The following is an 8,070-nucleotide window of genomic DNA, read 5'->3' as shown; positions in this document are numbered from 1 at the left end:
GCAATATGCTTTCCTCACTGCATCATATTAGGAGATACATAACAACAGTCCTGACCCATTATTGGTGGTGCTGTTTCATCACTTGGGTAAGGGGGTGCCTGCCAGATCTCTCCATTGTAAAGCATAAATACGCTGTTCTTTATTGTAAGTCATAAATACGGTGTGGGATGATACTTCGGGACTAAATATACCGTGAATATACTGCTGCCCAACATTTCATCCAGCGACTTCAGCAGCTAAGGAACAGCCTCGTGGCTTCCGACCTTGTGCCTCACTCAGTTCGCTCATCTGAAAAATGAGGATGATCATGGTCCCTAGGGGATGCTTGTTTTGAGGATCCGTGCTTGGCATACCAGAAACGCTCCACAAATGTTAGGTATTACTGGACGAAGGCAAATATGAAAAAAATTAAGGGCAGGGCTAGGGCTGCATTCCGGTTCTCCGGATCCCGAGACAGCTCCCAGTTGCTGCTGGGCGAAAGCTGCCGGACGATCCCACGTGGCCACGCCCTCCGCCGCGGAAGCCAGGGTGGGGACGCTGGAACCCTGGGCCGGCCGCGCAAGGCCCCCTGGGACCGGTAGTGCTGGGCGTGGCCTCGGGACTACATATCCCAGTGGCCCCCGCGCGGCGACTTCAGCTGCCGCCTCAGCCCCTCCACAGCGACGGCGGCGGCTGCGGCTGAGTCGGTGGCGGCGGCGGCGGCGGCGGCGGCTGCGGGCTGAGCGGCGAGTTTCCCATTTAAAGCTGAGCTGCGAGGAAAATGGCGGCGGGAGGTGAGTGGAGATAAAGGAGGAGGCGGCGGCAGGCGAGGGCGTGGAGTGCGAGGCGGAGGGAAGAGGGGTGAGTTCCCCAGGCTGCCAGAGCCGGCGGCTTCAGATCTGCCGAGACACTGAGGGGCGCGCCGGCCGGGGGACGCACTGAGGTAGTTTCAGGGTGTCGGGGCCGCGCCGCTTCCCCTCAGCCCGGGGGGCGGCCCGCGGCGGTCAGAGCGGAGACGAGGCTGGGTGGCAGCCGGCTTGGGGATCCGAGGGGGTCCCCGCGCGGAGGGGTCACCCGAGGAGTTTGCGGGGAGACTGCAGGGGCCCACTTTCCCCTTCTGTCCGTAAAGTTTTTTTCTTCCTCTTGCCTCCCCCAGCCCTTTTGAAAGCTCCCCGCGTCCTCCTCCTGCTGCCCCGGCTCCTTAGCAGCTATTGGGAAGCACGGGAGGGAGAAGCCGCGGGGACCCCCCCACCCCACTAGCCTCCCAGCTGGGTGAGATTTGGTTGCTGTGTTTCCTCTTGCATTTGGGCATTTAAAAAATATTTTAACACGAATTGTCCGCAGAATTTTCATGTTGGGCTCCGGTAGGTTCTTAGTTTTCTCGGTAAAAAGGCGTTTTACTACCTCTGGTGTGAAGGCTGGGAAATGGCAAGTGGGAAGTTGGTTGATTAAATTTGGGGTTTGTCTGTCTTTATTACTACTTTTTTTTTTTGCTCCCCTGTCTCTTATTTTATGAACATCGACTCAGTTCGTCATGGTTTAAATAAACTACTTGTCTTGTACCTGCCTTAACAAAACTAGCCATGGGTCGTTGGGAGACTTAGTTGCTTCCTAGGCAGTTTGAAGGCATCTAGGGTGGGAAAGTTAACCGAGAGAGCAGCCGTGAGAGAGCGAGCATCTACCTCACTAGCAGGAGTTTGGGATTCCCAAATGGAATGACAGGGAAGCTCTGAGATTCTCTCGAAGTCGAAACTTTTTTTTCCCCCTCCCGAATGCGAAGACTTCCTTTATTGCAGTATTTGAGCAGGGCTTCAAAACCAACCTGTTTTTGTTATTAAGCCTGTACGGTAAAGAAACAGGAAGGAGGAGAGTACCAGCTGTCTTGCTGCAGTGGTTATAAATGGAGTGGAATGAGATGTGTGAGAGAGGTAGTAGTATTGAGTAAGATTGCTGCATCTCTTTGATTTAAATGCCTGGCCTCGGATCCGCCTAACTGATCCCTGGCTGCAAAAAAGCTTCAGTATTTGTTGCAGCAGGTTGTTGAGAAGGTGATTGGAGGAATAAAAATCTTAGGTGTTCAGCGAATGCTGCACAAACGAAAATGTTAATGGAAACCTGTAAGTTTGTGAATTGTTTGTTCTTGAAAATATTTTAAATGTATGCTCATTAAGAATATGGTTCTACCGCATAATATCCAATTGGAAAGGTATAAACACATTGAAAAGTGAAATCTCCCTTTCACGCCAAACCTCCCCTTCTCAGAGGCAAAGACTGTTACTGGTTTTTAGAATATCCTTGGTCTTTGAAATAATTATTTTAAGATTTTCATTTGAAACCACTTCTGTTGGATACCCAAAGCAGGGAAATAAAATGAACAGAAGAAACAGAAAATGTGGGAATACTGTTTTTGCTCTCTTAAAAAAAATGTTGACAGCTATTGGAAAAAGCTCTTCTGAACTTACTCCTTATGTCACCTTATCTATTAATACCGTTAAAGAAATAACAATCTGTGGGGCTTTAGGATAAAGAACTCTGCCAGGGTTCATTGTTTGTATGTAAAATGAAGCCTCTGCTTGTAACATGTAAAATGATATTGAACACTATAGCTCCTGTCACTAGAGGTTGCTTCAGGTTCTGCATTTAAATGAGCAGTAATCTAAATTGCCTGTGATCCTAAATTATAGGGGCATTTTATGTATAGATAGAAATGACTTAATTGTCCAATCAGCATTTGAAATAAAAGAGGCATATACCAGCTTTTCCCACATAGATGATGAGGATTGTGGACTAAGCAGGAGGCTGTAATATTTCTAGAGCAATTATAGGAGATGTTTCTACCGTATTTAACTACAAAGGCTTTGAAAATGTACAACAACTTGAGCATCAATAGCAGTATTTATATTTTTATATTTCAGAATGGTTGTTTTAACAATTTGCCAACACTAACGATTTGTTAAGGAAATTCAGTGATATTAGAGCTAGGTTATTAAAGATTATATTAAATAATTTCACTATATTTTGAAAATGATTATGCTGTGCATTTCCTTCTCTGTATAAAATTATTTCTAAAAGTGCCACCCACCTCCTGAGCAAATAAATTCGAATTCAGTAAGGAGTGAAGTACTGTTGCACCTGGGACCCTTTTTCTAGGCGATATGCAAATAAAAAGTAGTTTAAAAATGGTTGCTTACTAATGTCTTCTTGACGGTCTTTTGAAATAAGATTTCTTGCAGGGATATAAGAAATAAGGTTTCTTGCAGTTTCTTAAAGATAAAAGCTAAATGTGGCTTTTTTTTTCTTTTTTCTTTTTTTTAAATGAATTCAGTTCTTCCTGCTGGGCGCAGTGGCTCAGGCCTGTAATGCCAGCAGCTTGGGAGGCCGAGGCAGGTGGATCACGAGGTCAGGAGTTTGAGACCAGCCTGGCCAATATGGTGAAACCCCGTTACTGCTAAAAATACAAAAATTAGCCGGGCGTGGTGGCGAGCACCTGTAGTCCCAGCTACTCAGGAGGCTGAGGCAGAAGAATGGCTTGAACTGGGAAGACAGATGTTGCAGTGAGCCGAGATTGAGCCAGTTGCACTCCAGCCTGGGCAACAGAATGAGACTCTGTCTCAAGAAAAAAAAAAAAAATTAAGTCTTGTGCATTAACAGTATGATTCTGGAATAATTCCTTTTAACTTGGAGTACTGTAATTGAAAAGTCTTTTAAAAAATAATTTAAAAATAAATTTTTAGTTTGGACAATAGGGTAAGATTTTAAAAACTCTGCTATTGTCCTATCCCAAATTGATGGTTAAAATAAATGGCTTTGGGGTTTTTTTTTTGCAGGCAGGGGTAGTTTTTTTTCTTTTCTTTTGTTTTTTTGAGACGGAGTTTTGCTCTGTTGCCCAGCCTGGAGTGCAGTGGCATGATCTTGGCTCACTGCAACCTCTGGGTTCAAGCAGTTCTCCTGCCGCAGCCTTCCGAGTAGCTGGGATTACAGGCGTGCGCCATCACGCCCGGCAATTTTTGTGTTTTTAGTAGAGACAAGGTTTACCATGTTGGCCAGGCTTGTCTCAAACTTCCACCCTCAGGTAATCCACCTGCCTTGGTCTCCCAAAGTGCTGGGATTACAGGTGTAAGCCATCATGCCAGCCTGCATTTTTAAAAACTATATAATTTCACACTTTGGCCAGAGGAGGTAGAGTACTTTTGAAAACTTTTAATTTGTTGCAAGTTTAGAATGCATATAGCGGCCAGTGACTTTTTGTCTACAACAGCAAATTTGTCACAATTTAATACAATTGTTACCCTGTAAAGCTATCTAGGACAAGAAAAAGACAAGACTTTTTGATCATGATTGATGAGATTACCTGTACCACTTTGGTTTGAATCTTTGGTATAAATATTTTTTTTAGCATTATTGAGCAGTTAAAGCTCTGAGAGCAGAAAATTAGTATTGGAAATATATGTTAACTTTTTCTTTTTTTTCTCATACTTCAAAAGATTGAAAAACAAGGGGACTATATGTTGGTTTGGATTCTCAGGAATAGCTTTGAGATTGAGTGCTGCAGTAAAGTGTAGGCATTTTCTTCTTTTTTTCTTTTTTTTTTTTGAGATGGAGTCTTGCTCTTGCCCAAGCTGGAGTGCAGTGGTGATCTTGACTTACTGCAACCTCTGCCTCCCAGGTTCAAGTGATTCTCATGCCTCTGCCCCCACCCAAGTAGCTGGGACTATCGGCGCTCACCACCATGCCCGGCTAATTTTTGTATTTTTAGTAGAGCCGGGGTTTCACCATGTTGGCCAGACTGGTCTTGAACTCCTGATCTCAGGTGATCCACCCGCTTTGGCCTCCCAAAGTGCTAGGATTACAGGCTTGGGCCACCGCTCCCGGCCCATTTTCTCCCATTTTATGAGTGCTTCTTGGGGTGGGGAGGGGGTTACAAAATAAACATGTCTGAGTTAAGTTGGAGGAGGGGCTTTGTGGTAATGAGGCATATTCCATGAGTTTGGTCATGTTTTTGCTAGGTAAATTCATTTTGTCCATTGTTTTTCTGAGAGGGTTTCTGGGAGAAAATTATTTTGGGTTAAAGATGCAATTTATCCAGAGCCTAACTTTATTTTCAGCCCCTTAACAAATTATGGAATTGAATTTAATTGCCCTTCCCTTTCCTACCTTCTGGTGGAGAGTTTTTAAATGAACAGGAAGATGGCCAGAAGATACACAGCAGGAGTAGAATGGGAGACCTGCAGTGTGTAGAAGGCCGATTTATCCACAAACTGGATAATCTTAGGCTGCATGCTGCCAGTACCTATGTTAGCATTAACTCAGTTTGGTAGGTACTGCCAGCCTAGGTCAATTTACAGTGGGGGGCAGTAATAGGGTTTATTTAACTAACTGTGTAGTAAACTTTGTGGCCTGAAGGCAAAGGAAAGGAGTCTGACCTGACTGGCAAACAGGTTTTACCCATTTAAAATAATATTCTAAGAGCAATTGTCTGGTTTTTTAAATATTTTTTTAGGAACATCTGTGTCTTTTTAAAATTTTCTGTTAATTTTTTTAATTGATATGTTCTAGGAAAGGGTGTGACATTTTTCATCTGTTATTCCTATGAAAAGGTATTCTGTTGAAATGTTTAATTTCCTTGGTTAGAGGCTATGAGTGAGGATTATGCAGCTTTGCTTTTTGGAAACCAGGGTGACTAGATTACTGAATTTAACTATTGATTAGCCACATAATGATGAAAAGGGAATATTGGCCTGGGTATCACACAGTAATGGATAATCTGCTCCCTGGGGCTTTGCTTTTGGTGGCTATGGCAGCTGAGTTGGAGTGGTAGATGGATAGATGGGAAAGGACTGCAGAAGTCAGCATAATCCTCAATTAGGATAAGCCTTATGGTTAATTGAATGTTGAGTATACAGGTTAAATCCCATTATAACGAACTCCAGGGGACTGGCCAAATTATTTTGTTGTACTGGGATTAGACTTTATTAAATATTGTTTAAAACAGTCTTTTTGTTAGAGGTGTTAGAGATTTTGGAAAAATTTCAATTTATTGTAACAATTTGGCAAGTTGTTCATGAACCTTCCATTTTTAATGGTTTTACCTTTAAAAAGGAAAGAAAGCATGTTGAGCTGGGCAATGGCAGAGCATGTGTATCACCCCCTCCACACCATGTTTTGAGTAGCTCTTGGTTTCTGTCAACAACCTAGTAAGTTTGTTAGTGAGCACTACCACCATCGAAGTGTGGTCAGAAGAATGGGAAATTCCCTAGGTTTGCAGGTGACTGGTGCTATTAATTTTTTCTGTCCCCAACAACATTTTTTTTTATTTTTAAAAACCCTGATCCTCAGAGCACCCAACAACTTTTTTTTTTGTTTTGTTTGTTTGAGATGGAGTTTCACTCTTGTTGCCCAGGCTGGAGTGCAATGGCATGATCTCGGCTCACCGTAACCTTTGCCTCCCAGAGTCAAGCGATTCTCTTNTAACCAACAAAAAAAAAAAAAAAAAAAAAAGAATATACATTATTTTCGTTTGAAATTTAAGTCAGTAATAATTGACTTAGCTCTTTTCTCCTCAGCTATCAATGTAGTTTGAGATTTTTAGGTATAAATTGTATTGTTAAAAAAAAGGATAGTGATGTAGTTTTTAACTTTGTGATACTATGCATATAAATATGAAACTTTTCAGAAACAAGCTTAATTTATATACATATAAGAAAAAGACTATTCTTATGCTTGGCTAGAAATATACTTCTTTCTGTCCTGTACTTTTATTAGATTGGTGTTTGCCAAGCTTCAGGTATTTACCTCCCACCTTCATATCTAAGGCTAGCATTTTTAGTTTGTTTAGAGAATTTCGATTGGGTGCAGCAAGACATTTTTGAAGTCATTCTTTTAAGTAGATGTTCCATGAAAGAGGGAAAATCTGAAAGAAGGAATTTCAAAGCAACCCAAGCAGTGTTTTGAAAATTCTCAAGACTTAAGAATAATGACTGACTAGTAGGCAGGAAGCCTGCAGTTGTATTGTGGTATTGTTCCTCCATCTCATGCATTTCAGAACTTTAGTACAAAAGAGGAGAAAGCATGGGGAGGGGAAGAAAGGGTTTTAACAAAGAAGGGGGCACTTTTGGAGTAAATATTCTTTGCCCTTCTGTTTTAAATGAAATCTAAAGCCATATTATTTTTACTTTGAAAGAAAATATGTATCATAATCTAAATGTCCTAACTGACATCTTTGTAAATGAAAGTTGGTGGAAAGAGCAGCATGATCATATGTTGAGTTTCAAAACAGAACTTTGATTAAAAAGAAATCTACATGTGAAACACTTTCTTTTCCTTTTTGGTACCTGATCAATATATTTTGTTAACTTGTTACTTTGAAAAGACTTACCTAGGGCAGAGTTGAGAATAATTTGTAAGCATGTACTATAAGCTTTGGGCAAATCAATCTCTTTAGGCCAGTTTTTAAAATTTTAAAACAAAGGGTGCTCTGTATGATCTTCCAAGGTTCCTTATTTTATACAGTTGTATAAACTTAAGGCATTATATAGATATGTACAATGGTCTTTTATTTAAATTTTATTGATCGAACGTAAATGAATTAAGTTCTTTATACCAGTAATGGTGTGAAGTTAGATGCAGCTTTCAGTGCTGACTCATAAAGAATTTAGAGGCTGGGTCCCATGGCTCACACCTGTAATCTCAGCACTTTGAGAGGAGCCCAGGAATTTGAGACCAGCCTGGGCAACAAAGTAAGACCCCGTCTCTACAAAAAATAGGAAAAAAATTAGCCGGGCATGGTGGTGTGCGCCTGCGGCCCCAGCCGCATGTGAAACTGAGCTGGGAGGATGACGTGAGCCCAGGAGGTCGAGGGTGAAATGAGCTGTGATTGTGCCATTGCACGCCAGCCTGAGTGACAGAATGAGACCCTGTCTCAAAAGGGACTTTAATCTTCTGACTTCATCATAGTATATGCTATAAGTGGGTAAAAGTGTGTGTGTGTGAGAGAGATAGAGGGAGAGATTTTCAGCCCCCTCCTTCTGGTGTAAGAAAAGCAAATGTGGCCGGGCGCGGTGGCTCAAGCCTGTAATCTCAGCACTTGGGAGG

General features: G+C 42.1%; 1 protein-coding gene across 6 annotated transcripts in view; it reads left to right on the top strand.

The window, feature by feature from the left end:
• Positions 1-605: 605 nt before the first annotated feature.
• NCOA3 (nuclear receptor coactivator 3) overlaps positions 606-8,070 on the top strand; it is a 149,489-nt gene continuing 142,024 nt past the window's right edge. For 2 of the 6 annotated variants that reach the window (XM_017877871.1, XM_017877877.1), the window contains exon 1: positions 606-773. The gene's annotated coding sequence lies outside the window, so the exon portion shown is untranslated. Of the gene's footprint in view, positions 774-806; positions 841-902; positions 923-8,070 lie in introns of those variants that run through there. The other 4 variants (XM_017877878.1, XM_017877873.1, XM_017877875.1 and 1 more) reach the window with 3 other exon arrangements.

Source organism: Rhinopithecus bieti, unplaced genomic scaffold, assembly GCF_001698545.2.
Source record: "Rhinopithecus bieti isolate Rb0 unplaced genomic scaffold, ASM169854v2 scaffold_10347, whole genome shotgun sequence".
Taxonomy (NCBI): Eukaryota; Metazoa; Chordata; class Mammalia; order Primates; family Cercopithecidae; genus Rhinopithecus; species Rhinopithecus bieti.
The sequence above is the reverse complement of the archived record's forward strand: the minus strand, read 5'-3'. Positions and strand labels throughout refer to the sequence as shown.